Genomic DNA, 23,388 nt, shown 5'->3' with positions numbered 1-23,388 from the left:
AGTATCTGAAACTAAATATACTGCTGAGATCTCTTTTTTAAAGAAATGTTTGGAACTGAATATCATTCCAAAGGGTTTAATGATACAGAAGAACTGTTCATTTAATATTGAGAGTCAGGAGTTTGCCAACAGATGGGAGACAGCCATCAAAGAAATCTCACAAAAATTGATGCAGATAATTATAGACTATTGAGGATATCTTTTGATAGCCCTAGATAAAAATATAAAGGAGGAAGAAAATAAGATGGAGCATATCAGAGACCTGCGTGTATTTAAAACAAAGTAGGAACAATTATGTTCTAAGATCAAAAAGATTAAAGACGATATCATCTCTAAAAAGACTAAAAAAATCCATAGAGACTTAAACCTAGCCACTCAAAATAAGTCCGATACGACTTCAGGGACTGAACCACATATAGAGACTAATCCAACACACACAGAAGAAGAATGGACCGAAGTCGCCCCAAGGGGAAATAGGAATAGAGAAAGGAATAGAAACCCACACAACCAATGGGGACAAAATGACAATAGTAATCATCAACCTTTTCCCTATAATCAGAATAATAACACATTCTATGAAAGAAACCATCAAAACCCCAGAGACCAACACCACAGTGGTCTCTACCACTCTAGGAGCTACAATAATAGAAATTACAATCATAGGAACTACAGAGATTATCCTAGACCTAGAGAAATGGAAGATTGGGGTCAGATACAACAACCACATTTTAGACCACCCCAGTTTAGAAGTTACCAACATTATCATAGGACCCCATATCAGGGATATGATAATCGCTTCAGACAAGGAGACTACAGGGGGACATACCAACATGTACAAACAAGAGGTGGGGAGTTTTTTCACAACCCAATACATACTAGATTCCCATCCTATGAGAGAGGAGACACCTACCAGAACAGAGACAACTATGGTTACAAACACAAACAATTGTACCCAAAAGTACACTTTGGAGACAATCAGAGTTATCACCATAGAGAATCTCACAACAATAGATCTAGAAATACTTGGGTTGACACTCCCACCCCAAACACTAATAGATTTGAGAATCTGAGAAATATGGATATGTTAAACAGCCCTGCTCCTCCAGCCCTGAGGAATTCGAACACTCAATCATCAGGCACTACCATAAATCATGATAATCAACAACATTTTTTAGGGGAAGGCCCTCCAGCACTCTTAGACAGAAACAAACAGTCAAAGAGAAAAAACAGAACACAAGATGTAGAAGAGTTCACAACTCCAAGTCAAAAAAGAAAATCCATAGAGGCAGAAGAGCAGGGATAAGGCTAAAAAAGAAGTCTCAAATAACACCTCAGGCACATACTATATGCGAAAATGCACAAATAACTTTACCCTCCACTAGCTCTAACGACAATGTCTCAAGGGATCTAAATAATAGAGGGATATACAATTTGAGCAACACAAATCTAAGCCATAAGGACAAAGAAGTATTGGCCTTAGGTCTATCTTATGCTCCATCAAGGGGTCTGGATAAATTCCAGACCTATACACATGTTAAACAAATCTGCATTAGAAAAAACCAATTCACATTCCAATATAAACACAAATATAAGAGAGAATGGGCACCAGACACAAGATAAACCTAACTACACAGATCTGAAACCAAAGTCCACTTTCTTCCCCATTTCACATAAAGGACCTCACATCGAAACATTTGAAAATGTAGTATGTGATGACATAAAGAGATTAAACAACAACAACATTAGGAAGTTCCACCAAAATATGACTAAGACACAAACAAACACCATCAAGAGTCTAGAAGATAACAAAGACATTGTAGTAAAATCGGCCGACAAGGGAGGGGGCATTGTAATCCTAAACAAAATAGATTACAACAAAGAATCAGACAGGATTTTGGGAGATTCTGAGACCTATGAGGTCCTAAACTCAGATCCCACAAGAAGATATAAAGAAGAGCTGGACTCCATACTTATGTCAGCAAAAAGGAAAGGTATTATCAACAATCAGGAATACAGGTATATATCTATGAAACATCCAAGGATACCTGTATTCTATTACCTTCCTAAAATACACAAAAGGTTGGATAACCCCCCCGGAAGGCCGATCATATCCGGTATTGGCTCCATCACCTGCAACCTATCAGAATACATCGATAGAAGACTTCAGAAACATGTACAACAACTACCTTCCTATCTTAAGGACTCCACAGAAGTCCTGAACCTACTCAATAGTCTAGAATGGGACGACCGATACATATTAGCTACCTGTGATGTCACTGCTCTTTATACGAGTATCCCACACAATTTGGGTTTAGAAGCAGTGGAGTACTTCATGAACAAGGACAGAGAATTGAGTCAGGAACAAAGGGAGTTTGTTGTGGAGGGTATCTCCTATATCCTCAGTCATAATTACTTCAACGACAGAGGAGTGTTCTACAACCAGATATGCGGAACAGCTATGGGGACCAGGTTTGCGCCTAGCTACGCCAACTTATACATGGGTAAATGGGAGAACCTCTTTTGGGACTCCTGCCCAGCAGGCGCAGACCTGGTCCTATACAAAAGATACATAGATGACATCCTCATTATATGGAGAGGTTCTGTGGAAGACCTCCAACACACTATTAATGTGATGAATAATAACACCATGAACTTGAAATTCACGTACGAGATAAGTAAGAAAAATATCCACTTTCTGGACTTAGACATAACGATAAAAGAAGGAAGAGTGTCTACTTCTACGTACTTTAAAGATGTGGACTGTAGCAATTATATCCATCAGACCAGTTGTCACCACCACAGATGGAAATCAAACATCCCGAAAGGACAGTTAATGAGGATCAGAAAGAATTGTTCGGACAGAGGAAAATGGAAAGAACAGTCAAAAATCCTAAAAGAAAGATTCGTGGACAGAGGATACGATGTGGAAACCATAAACAGAACGATTGAAGAAGTGGAGAAAATGGATAGAGGGTCTATGCTGAAATACAAAAATAAGGACAAGACTCCAGAAAGGGACATTACCATACAGGTACCTTTCATCTCTGAATACAGCGAAAATAGGTTTCTAATCGAAAAGATAATAAAGAAGCACTGGCACTTTCTGAAAGAGGACAATATAATTGGGAAAGATCTAAAGGAATCCCCAACATTCATTTACAGAAAAACAAAAAACATTAAAACAATGATCGCTCCTAGTGTCCCCAAAGTAACTAGGAAAACCACAATGAAAGATCTACATGGGAAACCACTTAAAGGTTTCTTTCCTTGCCTGACATGCAAGGCTTGCGAACATGGCAAGAAGAGTAACATATTCAAATCCAATATAACACAGGAGTCTTTTAATATGAAAGAGATGATCAGATGCCAGGATTCAGGCATCATATATCTAATTGAATGTGGATGCGGACTACAATATGTAGGGCAAACCTCTAGGAAACTGCGAGATAGAATCCGCCAGCATCTTTTACAGATAAAATGGGGAAAGGAAGATTTTCCACTATACAAACATTTTAAAGAAAAACATAAAGGAAGCAACAAAACGTTCAAATATATGGGCATTAGTAGACCCACCAAAAATTGGAGAGGAGGGGATTTTGAAAAACAACTTCTGAGAGTAGAATCAAAGTGGATCTTCCTGCTAGACTGCATCTTTCCCAAAGGTCTTAACAGCAATACGGAAATATTCCACCTATTATAAGAGAAACAAAAAACAAACTCTCTTCCACTCCCAACTCTCCAAAAGACACTAGAAAATCAGGAAAGATGGAAAGATGGGAAGAAAGTAGACTGTTTCAAACACAAGCACCACTCTCAACCAATCATTTTAAAAGAAAATTAAAAATTAAAGAAATCTTAAAACCAAAGCGATTTTTAAATGTTTTTTAAAAAAGTTTTAAAAGGTTTCTTTGGGGTTAAAAAACTTTTTTTAAAAATTAAGGTTTCAAAAAAGCTTTTACAATATATATTTTTTAGATATTTATATATTTGTACTTATAAGCTACCCCCAAACCTATTGGCAGACTCCTGAAACTATATAGGACATCGAGATCCTCATGATAGAAATATTATTGACAGTAATAGGTTCTAAACACACTACTATGCAATAGAATACCGACTCCTGTTTTGAGTAATTTCTACCTCTGTTCACGCAATGTTAGGTAATAATTAAATATATAACTCCAACATAACGGTTTTATATAACTTTTTTATATATATTTTTATAAATTTATTTTTTACCCACAACATATGGATATCCATATGCCCTTATTTGTATCTTACAATTTTTTATATATTGTATTTGTATTTTTATTCTATAACAGATATTTGTATTTTTATTCTATACCAGACATTCTGAGCTTTAAATACCAATACCAATTTTTATTCATATGTCATATATTTTTTATCTTTTTATATAATTAAACTTATTCACATAGAGATTGTTTTTCATGTAGTAACACAACTACAAGGAACAATACCATTACATATATTTACACTCATATAGGCAACTTTGCATTTTGCCAAGTCAATATACTATAACCCCAATATGCCAAAATGAGTTGGCACTCCCACCGGCTAATACACATGATATATATTTTTTCTCCTTTCGGATGTCACGCGCATTAAGCGTATCACTTCCGGTCTGCAAATAAACATCACTTCCGGTGGGCCCTAACATCCGGTATAAACATCCGGTGAGCGGACACTAAGGAGAATGGACAATTTTTACCTAAAACTCAATGTACTCATTCTTGACATAATAGAAATGGGGGACAATATAATTATTAATTTCTGGAAATGTATTTTAAATGAGAATTTAAACCACAAATTTTACCGCAAATTTTTGGCGCGAATTTTGGGCGCAATTTCCACAAACCATCCCATTGGCTATCAAAACACACTTAAGGTGTAGAAGCCAGACAGCTGCTACCAGTCTTGAGAAAGGTCCCTGAGGACCAAAACGCGTTGGCTATACACTGGTATTGCAGCTCAGAATATATCTGGTGAGTAGAATACTGTTGTTGCCATTCTAAAGTGATTTTATTGCACTATGTCTATTTTCTGTACACTTTTTTAGGTACAGGAGGATATCCCATTACATTTTGATAACCTTTTAAGAAGAGAAACATCAACCCAGCACTTTATACACTCACATTTTGGAATACTTGGAATTATATACACATTTTTTTGGAGCTATTTGGACTTTATTTATTTTCACCAGGATTTTGAATCCTTTTTTATGACACATTTTTTATGACACATTTTTTACCACACCCTTTTATATAAACACATTTTTATACACACTTTTTAGGTGTACACCTCACGATATTCATTTACTATCACATATAATATATACATTCCATATGGGTTGCTGATCACAACTCATATTATTTTTTATTTTATTTTTTTATTTTATTTTATTTTTTATATATTTTTTTTATATATTTTTATTCAGTTTTTCATCTTTTCACAAATTATTTTTAATATTTTATATTTTCTAACATTTTTTCACCTTTTTGATTTTTACACCAACTTTGGACACATTATCATCATTTTTTTGGACACTATTGTTTGGATATTAACTTTGAACATTTGCTTTGGACATTTTGGTATGGGACTTAACCACTTGTATGTTACATAGGACATAACTTCTTGGACATTGTATGGGACAATCCATTAGATTGTTGAACCTATTTTTAACTGTATTTTTAACTGTTAGTTTATGTTAATAAAATATAATAAAATGTCTGTTTAATACATTTTAATATTGCATCCTATATATATATTTTTTAATCTTTTACCTTTTAAGTATTTTTTTTCACATGGTTTTATATATATTCTTTGTGTAATACAATATTATATATTAACCTTTATGTATACACATTCCTAGTCGTGGACACCATCTTTAGCAACTCAACCCTCATCTGAGGGTAGTGTAGCGCTGTATCTTGGCATTTCTTTTTACTCTTAACTTTGGAGTCTGGTTGGGAGACTCCGCCTATATCAGATATAGCTTGTATGGTATTATTGTGGCGCTGATAGATATACATTCATTTGAACTAGAAGGTAGGACACTCTGAAGTAACTGGGATTAGAGCACAGAGGAGGCTTTAGCTATCAAAATGGTGAAAGTACTCCCAAATGTATACTCTAGTATAAGTAATATTAAAATCCTCTGAGAATGTCAAGGTCATATAGCAACTGTAGGAAGAATATTGAGAACAAAACAGTGGAGAGCTAAAACATTGCTTATGTGCTGTAGGAGGGATTGTGTTGCAAATTTATATCCAAGGCTATTCTATGGGGCTGTCTGTTTGATAAATGTAGTCATCTCACCGCCTCGGCCGCTGGCGGCAAGAAGTCATGCACATAAATTACACCTAGGCACAATGTGTATACATACAGTATGGGAGCCTGCAACCTTAGGAAAACTATGCAGTGGAATGGTAGAATTCTGTTAATCTCGCAGTAAGTGCGAACGATAAGGAGCCTGTAGACTTAGTATAATACAGTATATAGACATTGTCAACATCCCACAAAACAATCTAGTTAACATATGTAAACACCATTTATAGCGGTCTAATGTATAGGCAATCAAAGTTTAAGAGAAACTTTGTCTGGGACTTCAAGCATTCATAGATTCAACATATATTCTTACAGAGGGAAGTCTCTAATACTAATGCCATACCGCTAATTTATAATCCAGCAGTGCCACAAAATAGTTGAGAATCTTAACTTAGAGTACTGCCAAGAGTAAGTAGTTATTTTCCTGTAAGGCTGACTGTTACTGGTTTGGTGGATACAAATAAATCTTGAAATAAATTATAAATAGGTGCTTAGCATCCAGGAACTAAATGTATTAGAGCAGACATATAGCTAGAAACTGTTCTTTAACTTTAGAGTATTACATATATAACCAACCCAAAATGAACATAAACATTATACCAAAATAAGGTGTATATGAGATAGTAGAACTAATTTGTAGAAGTGCATGCTGTTAAGAAGAAAACCGATGTAGCAAAGTCTGTTATTGTCCAACTGTAATGTCCATATCTCTGTTAACTCAGCAATCAGATGAGCGTGGCAATTAGCATCGTGCAAGATATGGATGCAAAGAAATTTCCCCAAACAGGGTTAACCAATTCCGCATCTGAGGAGCATATGGTTCTCCATTATGGGTACACAGGTTTGCAGTTTATTGTAAGTAACAGTTAACCAAGGCAGGCTAAGACAAAGTAAGGCAAACCCCAAGGGTATGCCTACACAGACAAATGAGAAAAATACGGAGAGTAGGGCCTGCTTTCCTAAGTCACCATGGTTGTCGATTGTATGCGTGCTGCTGCTAAGATCTATGAAGGTCCCATACGATACCTGGCAATTTTTCTCCCCAGCCTGTTTCCGTGAAGCCAGAGACCCCTCCGTTTTGAAGTATAGGCTGGCAGAGTCTAAGCCTGCTACTGCGTCTTGAGATAGGGCTGCGATGGCCACCGGGTGAGCACTGTTCCTTATCGTTAAGGTAATACACATCTGTGTTTGGAGATCCAAGGCCCCACAGGACAGCGGCTGCTGGGGATCCAAATCAGTGTCGCCGCGAGGCTCATTAGTTGCGTTGTCATCAGAGTTCGCAGCAGGAGGAGGAGTGCTAGGGAGAGAAAATGCGGCCTCCATCTGAGCTAGAAAATTTTCTTTATGTTGGCGCAGCGCACAACCGATTGCGTGCAGCAGGGTGAGAGGCTCCATATGGAATGTTAAAAATCACCTCCAGGGGGTCCTAGCTTGATGGTCAGTAGGATCTTCGGTGGTTGCGGTCTGTGCCTAAGCCCCAAAATGATAGCCCAGTCTGCAGGCTTACTGGATTACATTGACAGCTCCACACTGCAGATGCCGATCTCTAGGCTAGTCCTCCTCGTGGCCTCAGGGAAATAAAATCCATGTTTGTTTAGCTGCTGCTATAGAGGTCAAGATAAAGCAACCCAGATTGAATTCCTCCTTTATATCAAATAAAAATCTAGAAGTAAGGTATTCAGGCTACATATTAAAGTCGTAGAATGAAAATATTTTGCAGGAGCTCTGTGTCTGTGCGACCTCTCACTATGGCGGCTGGCTCCGCCCCCGGAAGAAAAGTTTTTAATAAACTTTCTATGGTAATTGGCAAACCCCAAAAAACATTGAATAGACCGAAGACCAACTGGGCGAGGCCACTGCAGAACTGCAGACAACTTGTCAGGATCCATGGAGAACCCTGCAACGGAGATAACATAACCTAGGAAGGGTACTTGAGCCTCCTGATGGAACTCACATTTCTCGAGTTTACAAAACAGGCCGTTCTCACGTAGTCTCTGAAGAACCCATGTAACATCAGAACGATGACTCTTAAGCACGGGTGAGTGTATGAGGATGTCGTCTAAATACACCACAACACACTGTTGCAACATATCTCGTAGGACATCATTAATAAATTCCTGGAAAACAGCAGGAGCATTACATAGGCCAAAGGGCATTACAAGATACTCATAATGCCCGCTCCTGGTGTTAAATGCTGTTTTCCATTCGTGGCCCTCCTTGATCCTAACGAGATTGTACGCTCCTCTCAAATCAAGTTTAGTAAAGACCGTAGCTCCCTTGAGGCGGTCAAAGAGTTCCGTAATGAGCGGAATAGGGTAAGCATTCTTAATAGTAAGATGATTAAGACCCCTATAATCGATGCATGGTCTTAACTCACCACCCTTTTTCTTCACAAAGAAGAAGCCAGCCCCTGCAGGAGAGCAGGATTTGCGGATTATCCCCCGCGACAGAGCAACCGCAACATACTTCTCCATAGCACAATTCTCCACAACAGACAGAGTGTAAACCCGACCCCGAGGAGGAATGGCTCCGGGTTGCAGGTCTATGGCACAATCGTAAGACTGGTGAGGAGGCAACGTACCGGCACGCACCTTGTCAAAATGTCTAGGAACTCTCGGTACTCCTCTGGCAATTGAGATACCGAAGAAGTGCACAAGACTATAACTGGTTTCCGAAGACAAGTGGAAATACACTGAGGACACCACGACAAAATTTCAGACCTGCGCCAGTTGAGACTGGGATTGTGCTTTTGGAGCCAGGGATAACCCAGAACAACCAGAAAATGCGGAGAGTTTATCATCTGGATCTGGAGGGTTTCAAAATGGAGAGCCCCAACAGCCATGGATAACGGAGTGGTCTCGTCAGTAACGAGTGCGGGCTAAAGGGGCCTGCCATCAATGGCCTCAATAGCAAGCAGAACGGACCGAGGCAAAACAGGAATGGAGTGCTTTGATGCAAAAGCACTGTCAATGAAATAGCCCGCAGCACCAGAGTCAACAAGAGCCTGGGTGACTATGGAGGAGTCCACCCAGGAAAGGACAACCTTGACCAAAGGTTTCTCCTTTAGCGGTTCTGGGGACGAGGATAAACCACCCAAGGTCTGCCCCCGCCAGGACCTTAGGTTTGAGCGTTTTTCTGGCCGTGTAGAACAAGACTTCAAAAGGTGACCCTGTAACCCACAATAGAGGCAGAGCCCCTCCCTCCTCCTAAAGGCCCTCTCCGCCGCGGGGAGATGCGTGAATCCCAACTGCATCGGCTCAGCAGTACCTGGTGATTCGGGACCAGGAGGCATGGGAGGAGAGGGAGGCATGGGTGGGAATGAACACGTAGGAGACAACGGAACAGGATCCTTGAAAGAGGGCCTCCCTCTGAGTCTGATGTCAATTAGGATTTAAAAAGACACCAAAGCCTTCAGATCCTCTGGTAAATCTCTGGCAGCAACTTCGTCTTTAGAGAGCCCATGAAAGAAGTCGGCAACAAGGGCTTCATTGTTCCAACATACCTCTGTGGCAAGCGTACGGAACTCAATGGCATACTGAGCAACAGATCTTGTACCTTGCTGAATGGATGAGTCGTTTAGCAGCAGAGGAGGAGCGAGCCAGAACATCAAATGCCCTTCGAAAGGAGGCCACAAATTCAGGGTAATTTGAAATCACAGGTTTATTAGTCTCCCACAAGGGATTAGCCCAGACAAGAGCTGTGTTAGAGAGTAACGAGATAAGAAATCCCACCTTAGCTCTGTCAGAGGGAAACGCCTGAGGTAACAAAGTAAATGCCCACCTGGTTCAAAAACCCTCTGCACTGAATAGGATCACCTCCATATTGCTGAGGTAGAGGTGCAGAACCGGACATGCTCCTGGTAGGACTAGGTGCAGCAGCGGAAACAGGAGCAGCCATAACTTGTGGAACACTTTGGTCCAAATGTGCAGTGCGAGTCAGCAAGGTTTGCAGGGCTAGTGCAAATTGATCCAAGCGGTGATCCTGTTCATCCATCCTGGAAATGATGGTAGGTAAAGTTGGATTATTAGCACCATCAGGATTGCGTAATGTCAGGGTGCCAGGAATCAGACTGAGACAAGAAGTGCAAAAATAATCACACCTTTATTAATAGCAAAAAATAATAAAAAAAAGTCCACAAGTCAAATATCAAGCCAAGAGTCAAAACCAGAGTCGAGTCAGGAGCCAAAGCGAGTTAGTCAGACGAGCCGGAATCAGGAACAAGGAGAACAGCAGAGTCAGGAACAAGCCAGGGATCAGGAACCAGGAGGCTGTTAGACAGCCAGGTAATACACAGGAACAGGAACTCTCACAAACAGGTCTGAGACAACGCAAGGGCAAAGCAACCTGAACAGAGGCCCTTTAAATAATAAGTGATGACATCACAATTCTGAGACTGCAACCTGTCTCACATGGATGATGATGCTGCTCATTTCCTGCATGGCCATAAAAGGGCATGCAGGAAATGAGCAGCATCACACACTGTGCACCAGAGTCAGCAAGAGAGGTGAGTAAAATGGCTGCCAGCAGCACATGGCAAACAAAGCAGGGAAAAACCCCTGACACCATCGATCCAACGTGGAGGTCCTCTTCATGCGATCGTCCGCCGCACACTGAGGATTCAAATGCAAGATACCCCTTTTATACTGGGGGTACCATTGCATTCCTATTGGCTGAACATTTTTAAATCAGCCAATAGTAATTAGAGCTGCTAAAATCCTATTGGCTGATTTCAACAGCCAATAGGATTTTAGCAGCTCTAATTCCTATTGGCTGATTCAAATCTTTCAGCCAATAGGAATGCAAGTGAAGCCATCTGAAACGCGTACCTTACATTGAATATTCAGTGTACGGCAGCGACCATATGAAGAGGATGCTCTGCGCTGGATGTCTTCAGGAGACTGCAACCTGTCTCACATGGATGATGATGCTGCTCATTTCCTGCATGGCCATAAAAGGGCATGCAGGAAATGAGCAGCATCACACACTGTGCACCAGAGTCAGCAAGAGAGGTGAGTAAAATGGCTGCCAGCAGCACATGGCAAACAAAGCAGGGAAAAACCCCTGACACCATCGATCCAACGTGGAGGTCCTCTTCATGCGATCGTCCGCCGCACACTGAGGATTCAAATGCAAGATACCCCTTTTATACTGGGGGTACCATTGCATTCCTATTGGCTGAACATTTTTAAATCAGCCAATAGTAATTAGAGCTGCTAAAATCCTATTGGCTGATTTCAACAGCCAATAGGATTTTAGCAGCTCTAATTCCTATTGGCTGATTCAAATCTTTCAGCCAATAGGAATGCAAGTGAAGCCATCTGAAACGCGTACCTTACATTGAATATTCAGTGTACGGCAGCGACCATATGAAGAGGATGCTCTGCGCTGGATGTCTTCAGGATGGACCCACTCTGCGCCGCCGGGATCAAGATAGAAGATGCCGTCTGGATGAAGATTAAAGAGGCCGCCTAGATGAAGATTTCTCACTGCTTGGATGAGGACTTCGCCACCAGGATGAAGATTGAAGAGGCTGCCTGGATGAAGACTTCTCCGCCGGGATGAAGATCATTCAAGCGGGACTTCAAAAACTTTTAGTGGATCGTCGGGGGTTAGTGTTAGGTGTTTTTAAGGTTTTTTTGGTGGGTTTTATTTTTAGATTAGGGTTTGGGCAGCAAAAGAGCTAAATCCCCTTTTAAGGGCAATGCCCATACAAATGCCCTTTTCAGGGCAATGGGTAGCTTAGGTTTTTTAGATATTTTTTTTTTATTTTCTGGGTTTGAGGGGGGGTTGCAATTTTAGTGGGTATTTGTATTTTTTTTCACAAAAAGAGCTCATATCTTTAGGACAACGCCCTACAAAAGGCCCTTTTAAGGGCCATTGGTAGTTTATTCTAGATTAGGTTTTTTTATTTTGGGTGGGTTTTTTTTTAATGGGTATTTTTTTTAGGGGGTGTTTATTTTTTGGAGCAAAAGAGCTGTTTAACTTAGGGCAATGCCCAACAAAGGCCCTTTTAAGGGTCCACAAAAGGCCCTTTTAAGGGCCCTTGGTAGTTTGGGTGGTGGGGGTTTGTATACTGTTAGGGGGTGTGTTTTTTAGCAAAAGAGCTGTTTAACTTACAAAAAGCCTTTCTTGATTTTAAAGGGTATTAGAATCATTAGGTTTTTTTTGTAATGGTAGTATTTTAATTTTTTGTAATGGTAGGTTTTTTTATTTTTTGTAATTTTAAGTTTTAGTGTAAAGTAGCTTAGGTTTTATTTCACATATAATTTTGTATTTATTTTAACTAGGTAGTTAGTCTACCTAGTTAAAATAAATACAAACTTACCTGTGAAATAAAAATAAAACATAAGCTAGCTACAATATAACTATTAGTTATATTGTAGGTAGCTTAGGTTTTATTTCACAGGTAAGTATGTATTTAGTTTTAAAGGTATTATTTAGTTAATAATTGTAAATTTAATATAGATCTATTTTAATTATGTTAAAATTAGGGGGTGTTAGGGTTATGTTAGGGTTAGGTTTAGGGGTAGGTGTAGGGGTTAATAGTTAAATTTAGGTTGTTGTGATGTGGGGGGCTGGCAGTTTAGGGGTTAATAGGTTTATTTAGTGGTAGTGATGTGGGAGGCCAGAGGTTTAGGAGTTAATAACATTATTTAGTTGCGGCGATTTCGGGGAGCGGCGGAATAGGGGTTAATAACATTAATATAGTGGCGGCGATGTTGGGGTGCGGCGGAATAAGGGTAAATAACTAGTATAGTGGCGGCGATAACGGGAGCGGCAGATTAGGGGTCAATACCTTTATTTAGGTGGTGGCGATATGGGGAGCGGCAGATTAGGGTTAATAACTGTAGGCAGGGCGTCGGTGATGTCGGGGGCAGCAGATTAGGCGTGTTTAGACGTAGGGTTTATGTTAGGGTGTTAGGTTTAAACGTTATTTTCTTTTTCCCCATAGACATCAATAGGGCTGCGTTACAGAGCTTTTCTTTCTGCAATCGCAGGTGTTAGACTTTTTTCTGCCCGGCTCTCGCCATTGAAGTCTATGGGGAAAGCGTGCACGAGCACGTCAAAACAGCGTTTGTTTTTGGTGCGGTATGGAGCTGAAAAGCACCAGATCGCACGCACAAGCCGGGTTTTTTAAAACTTGTAATGGCTGCGCTATAGGGGATTAAATAACGCCACTTTTGTTGCGTTCGTTAATTTTCCTATAGCGCTCAAAACTCGTAATCTAGGTGTTGTTTAATAAAGAGGTGACAACCTATTTTTTTTTAACATAGAATATTTTATATAAATCATGAACATCTGATTTATTACATATCTGTGGATTCTGCTTTAATATTGAGTTTAATTAATGTTCCACCTGAATAAAGAAATACAATTCTGAGATTGTGGAATAGAAAAAGAATTAGCAACTTTCTTCAAATGAGATAATTTTGTTTTGTTTCAGGTGCATAAAATGTACAATTTGATTTTAAACCTTTTTCTGTGCATTCTGAATTAAAAGGATACTAATTTCCAGATGTAAAGTTAGGGTTACCCGCTAAGAGTAAAAATCTTGTAAATGTATTATCTAAATAGTTATCACTATTTTTCCCATGCTTTTAATATAGCTTGAAACAAACTATTGTCTCAACCTTATGAGGTAATTCTGAAGATTTATGGGGCTACGACATATGAGGTAAATCATTTAATTTCAGTAGATATATCATCTCTTTAACTAGTTCTCTTGTAGAGCAAAATATTCTATTGAGTAACCATTCCAAGCTATATTTCATTAGTGAAGCTATATTGTACAATTCTATATTAGGAAGACTCATGCCTCCATTAAGATATAGCAAATATAATTTTGAGAGGCCGATTCTTTCTTCTTTTTTTTGTTCCATATAAATGATCTAAAACTAACTTGTAGTTGATAAATATTAGATATGTGCAGCGTCAAAAAATTCGGTTCGGTTCGGATCGATTCGGACCGATTCGAATTTCGGTTCGGATCGATTCGAATTCGGAAGAAATCGAATGAATTTGTTTCGTATTCATTCGGATTCGTGGGAAAACATAATTTATGCTTACCTGATAAATTCCTTTCTCCTGTAGTGTGATCAGTCCACGGGTCATCATTACTTCTGGGATATTGCTCCTCCCCAACAGGAAGTGCAAGAGGATTCACCCAGCAGAGCTGCCATATAGCTCCTCCCCTCTACGTCACCTCCAGTCATTCGACCAAGGACCAACGAGAAAGGAGAAGCCAAAGGGTGTAGTGGTGACTGGAGTATAATTTAAAAAATATTTACCTGCCGTAAAAAACAGGGCGGGCCGTGGACTGATCACACTACAGGAGAAAGGAATTTATCAGGTAAGCATAAATTATGTTTTCTCCTGTTAAGTGTGATCAGTCCACGGGTCATCATTACTTCTGGGATACCAATACCAAAGCAAAAGTACACGGATGACGGGAGGGACAGGCAGGCTCTTTATACAGAAGGAACCACTGCCTGAAGAACCTTTCTCCCAAAAATAGCCTCCGAAGAAGCAAAAGTGTCAAATTTGTAAAATTTGGAAAAAGTATGAAGCGAAGACCAAGTTGCAGCCTTGCAAATCTGTTCAACAGAGGCCTCATTCTTAAAGGCCCAAGTGGAAGCCACAGCTCTAATGGAATGAGCTGTAATTCTTTCAGGAGGCTGCTGTCCAGCAGTCTCATAAGCTAAACGTATTATGCTACGAAGCCAAAAAGAGAGAGAGGTAGCAGAAGCTTTTTGACCTCTCCTCTGACCAGAGTAAACGACAAACAGGGAAGACGTTTGTCGAAAATCTTTAGTTGCCTGTAAATAAAATTTTAGGGCACGAACTACATCCAGATTGTGCAGAAGTCGTTCCTTCCTTGAAGAAGGATTTGGACACAAGGATGGAACAACAATCTCTTGATTGATATTCCTGTTAGTGACTACCTTAGGTAAGAACCCAGGTTTAGTACGCAGAACTACCTTATCCGAGTGAAAAATCAAATAAGGAGAATCACAATGTAAGGCTGATAACTCAGAGACTCTTCGAGCCGAGGAAATAGCCATTAAAAATAGAACTTTCCAAGATAACAACTTTATATCAATGGAATGAAGGGGTTCAAACGGAACGCCCTGTAAAACGTTAAGAACAAGGTTTAAACTCCATGGCGGAGCAACAGTTTTAAACACAGGCTTAATCCTGGCCAAAGCCTGACAAAAACAGAATTTATGTTTACCTGATAAATTACTTTCTCCAACGGTGTGTCCGGTCCACGGCGTCATCCTTACTTGTGGGATATTCTCTTCCCCAACAGGAAATGGCAAAGAGCCCAGCAAAGCTGGTCACATGATCCCTCCTAGGCTCCGCCTACCCCAGTCATTCGACCGACGTTAAGGAGGAATATTTGCATAGGAGAAACCATATGGTACCGTGGTGACTGTAGTTAAAGAAAATAAATTATCAGACCTGATTAAAAAAACCAGGGCGGGCCGTGGACCGGACACACCGTTGGAGAAAGTAATTTATCAGGTAAACATAAATTCTGTTTTCTCCAACATAGGTGTGTCCGGTCCACGGCGTCATCCTTACTTGTGGGAACCAATACCAAAGCTTTAGGACACGGATGAAGGGAGGGAGCAAATCAGGTCACCTAAATGGAAGGCACCACGGCTTGCAAAACCTTTCTCCCAAAAATAGCCTCAGAAGAAGCAAAAGTATCAAACTTGTAAAATTTGGTAAAAGTGTGCAGTGAAGACCAAGTCGCTGCCCTACATATCTGATCAACAGAAGCCTCGTTCTTGAAGGCCCATGTGGAAGCCACAGCCCTAGTGGAATGAGCTGTGATTCTTTCGGGAGGCTGCCGTCCGGCAGTCTCGTAAGCCAATCTGATGATGCTTTTAATCCAAAAAGAGAGAGAGGTAGAAGTTGCTTTTTGACCTCTCCTTTTACCGGAATAAACAACAAACAAGGAAGATGTTTGTCTAAAATCCTTTGTAGCATCTAAATAGAATTTTAGAGCGCGAACAACATCCAAATTGTGCAACAAACGTTCCTTCTTTGAAACTGGTTTCGGACACAGAGAAGGTACGATAATCTCCTGGTTAATGTTTTTGTTAGAAACAACTTTTGGAAGAAAACCAGGTTTAGTACGTAAAACCACCTTATCTGCATGGAACACCAGATAAGGAGGAGAACACTGCAGAGCAGATAATTCTGAAACTCTTCTAGCAGAAGAAATTGCAACTAAAAACAAAACTTTCCAAGATAATAACTTAATATCAACGGAATGCAAGGGTTCAAACGGAACCCCCTGAAGAACTGAAAGAACTAAATTGAGACTCCAAGGAGGAGTCAAAGGTTTGTAAACAGGCTTAATTCTAACCAGAGCCTGAACAAAGGCTTGAACATCTGGCACAGCGGCCAGCTTTTTGTGAAGTAACACAGACAAGGCAGAAATCTGTCCCTTCAGGGAACTTGCAGATAATCCTTTTTCCAATCCTTCTTGAAGGAAGGATAGAATCCTAGGAATCTTAACCTTGTCCCAAGGGAATCCTTTTAGATTCACACCAACAGATATATTTTTTCCAAATTTTGTGGTAAATCTTTCTAGTTACAGGCTTTCTGGCCTGAACAAGAGTATCGATAACAGAATCTGAGAATCCTCGCTTCGATAAGATCAAGCGTTCAATCTCCAAGCAGTCAGCTGGAGTGAAACCAGATTCGGATGTTCGAACGGACCCTGAACAAGAAGGTCTCGTCTCAAAGGTAGCTTCCAAGGAGGAGCCGATGACATATTCACCAGATCTGCGTACCAAGTCCTGCGTGGCCACGCAGGAGCTATCAAGATCACCGACGCCCTCTCCTGATTGATCCTGGCTACCAGCCTGGGGATGAGAGGAAACGGCGGGAACACATAAGCTAGTTTGAAGGTCCAAGGTGCTACTAGTGCATCCACTAGAGCCGCCTTGGGATCCCTGGATCTGGACCCGTAGCAAGGAACTTTGAAGTTCTGACGAGAGGCCATCAGATCCATGTCTGGAATGCCCCACAGCTGAGTGACTTGGGCAAAGATTTCCGGATGGAGTTCCCACTCCCCCGGATGCAATGTCTGACGACTCAGAAAATCCGCTTCCCAATTTTCCACTCCTGGGATGTGGATAGCAGACAGGTGGCAGGAGTGAGACTCCGCCCATAGAATGATTTTGGTCACTTCTTCCATCGCCAGGGAACTCCTTGTTCCCCCCTGATGGTTGATGTACGCAACAGTTGTCATGTTGTCTGATTGAAACCGTATGAACTTGGCCCTCGCTAGCTGAGGCCAAGCCTTGAGAGCATTGAATATCGCTCTCAGTTCCAGAATATTTATCGGTAGAAGAGATTCTTCCCGAGACCAAAGACCCTGAGCTTTCAGGGATCCCCAGACCGCGCCCCAGCCCATCAGACTGGCGTCGGTCGTGACAATGACCCACTCTGGTCTGCGGAATGTCATCCCTCGTGACAGGTTGTCCAGGGACAGCCACCAACGGAGTGAGTCTCTGGTCCTCTGATTTACTTGTATCTTCGGAGACAAGTCTGTATAGTCCCCATTCCACTGACTGAGCATGCACAGTTGTAATGGTCTTAGATGAATGCGTGCAAAAGGAACTATGTCCATTGCCGCTACCATCAACCCGATCACTTCCATGCACTGAGCTATGGAAGGAAGAGGAACGGAATGAAGTATCCGACAAGAGTCTAGAAGTTTTGTTTTTCTGGCCTCTGTCAGAAAAATCCTCATTTCTAAGGAGTCTATTATTGTTCCCAAGAAGGGAACCCTTGTTGACGGAGATAGAGAACTCTTTTCCACGTTCACTTTCCATCCGTGAGATCTGAGAAAGGCCAGGACAATGTCCGTGTGAGCCTTTGCTTGAGGAAGGGACGACGCTTGAATCAGAATGTCGTCCAAGTAAGGTACTACAGCAATGCCCCTTGGTCTTAGCACAGCTAGAAGGGACCCTAGTACCTTTGTGAAAATCCTTGGAGCAGTGGCTAATCCGAAAGGAAGCGCCACGAACTGGTAATGTTTGTCCAGGAATGCGAACCTCAGGAACCGATGATGTTCCTTGTGGATAGGAATATGTAGATACGCATCCTTTAAATCCACCGTGGTCATGAATTGACCTTCCTGGATGGAAGGAAGAATAGTTCGAATGGTTTCCATCTTGAACGATGGAACCTTGAGAAACTTGTTTAAGATCTTGAGATCTAAGATTGGTCTGAACGTTCCCTCTTTTTTGGGAACTATAAACAGATTGGAGTAGAACCCCATCCCTTGTTCTCTTAATGGAACGGGATGAATCACTCCCATTTTTAACAGGTCTTCTACACAATGTAAGAATGCCTGTCTTTTTATGTGGTCTGAAGACAACTGAGACCTGTGGAACCTCCCCCTTGGGGGAAGTCCCTTGAATTCCAGAAGATAACCTTGGGAGACTATTTCTAGCGCCCAAGGATCCAGAACATCTCTTGCCCAAGCCTGAGCGAAGAGAGAGAGTCTGCCCCCCACCAGATCCGGTCCCGGATCGGGGGCCAACATTTCATGCTGTCTTGGTAGCAGTGGCAGGTTTCTTGGCCTGCTTTCCCTTGTTCCAGCCTTGCATTGGTCTCCAAGCTGGCTTGGCTTGAGAAGTATTACCCTCTTGCTTAGAGGACGTAGCACTTTGGGCTGGTCCGTTTCTACGAAAGGGACGAAAATTAGGTTTATTTTTTGCCTTGAAAGGCCGATCCTGAGGAAGGGCGTGGCCCTTACCCCCAGTGATATCCGAGATAATCTCTTTCAAGTCAGGGCCAAACAGCGTTTTCCCCTTGAAAGGAATGTTAAGTAACTTGTTCTTGGAAGACGCATCAGCCGACCAAGATTTCAACCAAAGCGCTCTGCGCGCCACAATAGCAAACCCAGAATTCTTAGCCGCTAACCTAGCCAATTGCAAAGTGGCGTCTAGGGTGAAAGAATTAGCCAATTTGAGAGCATTGATTCTGTCCATAATCTCCTCATAAGGAGGAGAATCACTGTCGACCGCCTTTATCAGCTCATCGAACCAGAAACATGCGGCTGTAGCGACAGGGACAATGCATGAAATTGGTTGTAGAAGGTAACCCTGCTGAACAAACATCTTTTTAAGCAAACCTTCTAATTTTTTATCCATAGGATCTTTGAAAGCACAACTATCCTCTATGGGTATAGTGGTGCGTTTGTTTAAAGTGGAAACCGCTCCCTCGACCTTGGGGACTGTCTGCCATAAGTCCTTTCTGGGGTCGACCATAGGAAACAATTTTTTAAATATGGGGGGAGGGACGAAAGGAATACCGGGCCTTTCCCATTCTTTATTAACAATGTCCGCCACCCGCTTGGGTATAGGAAAAGCTTCTGGGAGCCCCGGCACCTCTAGGAACTTGTCCATTTTACATAGTTTCTCTGGGATGACCAACTTGTCACAATCATCCAGAGTGGATAATACCTCCTTAAGCAGAATGCGGCGATGTTCCAACTTAAATTTAAGTGCAATCACATCAGGTTCAGCTTGTTGAGAAATGTTCCCTGAATCAGTAATTTCTCCCTCAGACAAAACCTCCCTGGCCCCATCAGACTGAGTTAGGGGCCCTTCAGAAATATTAATATCAGCGTCGTCATGCTCTTCAGTATCTAAAACAGAGCAGTCGCGCTTACGCTGATAAGTGTTCATTTTGGCTAAAATGTTTTTGACAGAATTATCCATTACAGCCGTTAATTGTTGCATAGTAAGGAGTATTGGCGCGCTAGATGTACTAGGGGCCTCCTGAGTGGGCAAGACTCGTGTAGACGAAGGAGGGAATGATGCAGTACCATGCTTACTCCCCTCACTTGAGGAATCATCTTGGGCATCATTGTCATTGTCACATAAATCACATTTATTTAAATGAATAGGAATTCTGGCTTCCCCGCATTCAGAACACAGTCTATCTGGTAGTTCAGACATGTTAAACAGGCATAAACTTGATAACAAGTACAAAAAACGTTTTAAAATAAAACCGTTACTGTCACTTTAAATTTTAAACTGAACACACTTTATTACTGCAAATGCGAAAAAACATGAAGGAATTGTTCAAAATTCACCAAATTTTCACCACAGTGTCTTAAAGCCTTAAAAGTATTGCACACCAAATTTGGACCCCTTACAGTCCCTGGTATCTGCTTTGCTGAGACCCAACCAAGCCCCAAGGGGAATACGATACCAAATGACGCCTTCAGAAAGTCTTTTCTAAGTATCAGAGCTCCTCTCACATGCGACTGCATGCCATGCCTCTCAAAAACAAGTGCGCAACACCGGCGCGAAAATGAGGCTCTGCCTATGCTTTGGGAAAGCCCCTAAAGAATAAGGTGTCTAAAACAGTGCCTGCCGATATTATTATATCAAAATACCCAGATAAAATGATTCCTCAAGGCTAAATATGTGTTAATAATCAATCGATTTAGCCCAAAAAAAGTCTACAGTCTTAATAAGCCCTTTTTGAAGCCCTTATTTACAATCGTAATAAACATGGCTTACCGGATCCCAGAGGGAAAATGACAGCTTCCAGCATTACATCGTCTTGTTAGAATGTGTCATACCTCAAGCAGCAAGAGACTGCTCACTGTTCCCCCAACTGAAGTTAATTGCTCTCAACAGTCCTGTGTGGAACAGCCATGGATTTTAGTGACGGTTGCTAAAATCATTTTCCTCATACAAACAGAAATCTTCATCTCTTTTCTGTTTCTGAGTAAATAGTACATACCAGCACTATTTCAAAATAACAAACTCTTGATTGAATAATAAAAAACTACAGTTAAACACTAAAAAACTCTAAGCCATCTCCGTGGAGATGTTGCCTGTACAACGGCAAAGAGAATGACTGGGGTAGGCGGAGCCTAGGAGGGATCATGTGACCAGCTTTGCTGGGCTCTTTGCCATTTCCTGTTGGGGAAGAGAATATCCCACAAGTAAGGATGACGCCGTGGACCGGACACACCTATGTTGGAGAAAAGCCTGAACGTCTGGAACTTCTGACAGACGTTTGTGCAACAGAATGGACAGAGCTGAGATCTGTCCCTTTAAGGAACTAGCGGATAAACCCTTTTCTAAACCTTCTTGTAGAAAAGACAATATCCTAGGAATCCTAACCTTACTCCAAGAGTAACCTTTGGATTCGCACCAATATAGGTATTTACGCCATATTTTATGGTAAATCTTTCTGGTAACAGGCTTCCTAGCCTGTATTAAGGTATCAATAACTGACTCAGAAAATCAAGCGTTCAATTTCCAAGCAGTCAGCTTCAGAGAAGTTAGATTTTGATGTTTGAAAGGACCCTGTATCAGAAGGTCCTGTTTCAGAGGTAGAGACCAAGGTGGACAGGATGACATGTCCACCAGATCTGCATACCAAGTCCTGCGTGGCCATGCAGGCGCTATTAGAATCACTGATGCTCTCTCCTGTTTGATTCTGGCAATCAATCGAGGAAGCATCGGGAAGGGTGGAAACACATAAGCCATCCTGAAGGTCCAAGGTGCTGTCAAGGCATCTATCAGGACCGCTCCCGGATCCCTGGATCTGGACCCGTAACGAGGAAGCTTGGCGTTCTGTCGAGACGCCATGAGATCTATCTCTGGTTTGCCCCAATGACGAAGTATTTGGGCAAAGACCTCCGGATGAAGTTCCCACTCCCCCGGATGAAAAGTCTGGCGACTTAAAAAATCCGCCTCCCAGTTCTCCACTCCCGGGATGTGGATTGCTGACAGGTGGCAAGAGTGAGACTCTGCCCAGCGAATTATCTTTGATACTTCCATCATTGCTAGGGAGCTTCTTGTCCCTCCCTGATGGTTGATGTAGGCTACAGTCGTGATGTTGTCCGACTGAAACCTGATGAACCCCCGAGTTGTCAACTGGGGCCAAGCCAGAAGGGCATTGAGAACTGCTCTCAATTCCAGAATGTTTATTGGTAGGAGACTCTCCTCCTGATTCCATTGTCCCTGAGCCTTCAGAGAATTCCAGACGGCGCCCCAACCTAGTAGGCTGGCGTCTGTTGTTACAATTGTCCAGTCTGGCCTGCTGAATGGCATCCCCCTGGACAGATGTGGCCGAGAAAGCCACCATAGAAGAGAATTTCTGGTCTCTTGATCCAGATTCAGAGAAGGGGACAAGTCTGAGTAATCCCCATTCCACTGACTTAGCATGCACAATTGCAGCGGTCTGAGGTGTAGGCGTGCAAAGGGTACTATGTCCATTGCCGCTACCATTAAGCCGATTACCTCCATGCATTGAGCCACTGACGGGTGTTGAATGGAATGAAGGACACGGCATGCACTTTGAAGTTTCGTTAACCTGTCTTCTGTCAGGTAAATTTTCATTTCTACAGAATCTATAAGAGTCCCCAGGAAGGGAACTCTTGTGAGTGGAAAGAGAGAACTCTTCTTTTCGTTCACCTTCCATCCATGCGACCTTAGAAATGCCAGTACTAACTCTGTATGAGACTTGGCAGTTTGAAAACTTGAAGCTTGTATCAGAATGTCGTCTAGGTACGGAGCTACCGAAATTCCTTGCGGTCTTAGTACCGCCAGAAGAGCACCCAGAACCTTTGTGAAGATTCTTGGAGCCGTAGCCAATCCGAATGGAAGAGCTACAAACTGGTAATGCCTGTCTAGAAAGGCAAACCTTAGATACCGGTAATGATCTTTGTGGATCGGTATGTGAAGGTAAGCATCTTTTAAATCCACTGTGGTCATGTACTGACCCTTTTGGATCATGGGTAAAATTGTCTGAATAGTCTCCATTTTGAACGATGGAACTCTTAGGAATTTGTTTAGGATCTTTAAATCCAGGATTGGCCTGAAAGTTCCCTCTTTTTTGGGAACCACAAACAGATTTGAGTAAAACCCTTGTCCCTGTTCCGACCGTGGAACTGGATGGATTACTCCCATTAATAAAAGCTCTTGTATGCAGCGTAGAAACGCCTCTTTCTTTATTTGGTTTGTTGACAACCTTGACAGATGAAAT

This window comes from Bombina bombina, chromosome 1 (assembly GCF_027579735.1).
Source record: "Bombina bombina isolate aBomBom1 chromosome 1, aBomBom1.pri, whole genome shotgun sequence".
Taxonomy (NCBI): Eukaryota; Metazoa; Chordata; class Amphibia; order Anura; family Bombinatoridae; genus Bombina; species Bombina bombina.
Note: the sequence above shows the minus strand (reverse complement) of the source record.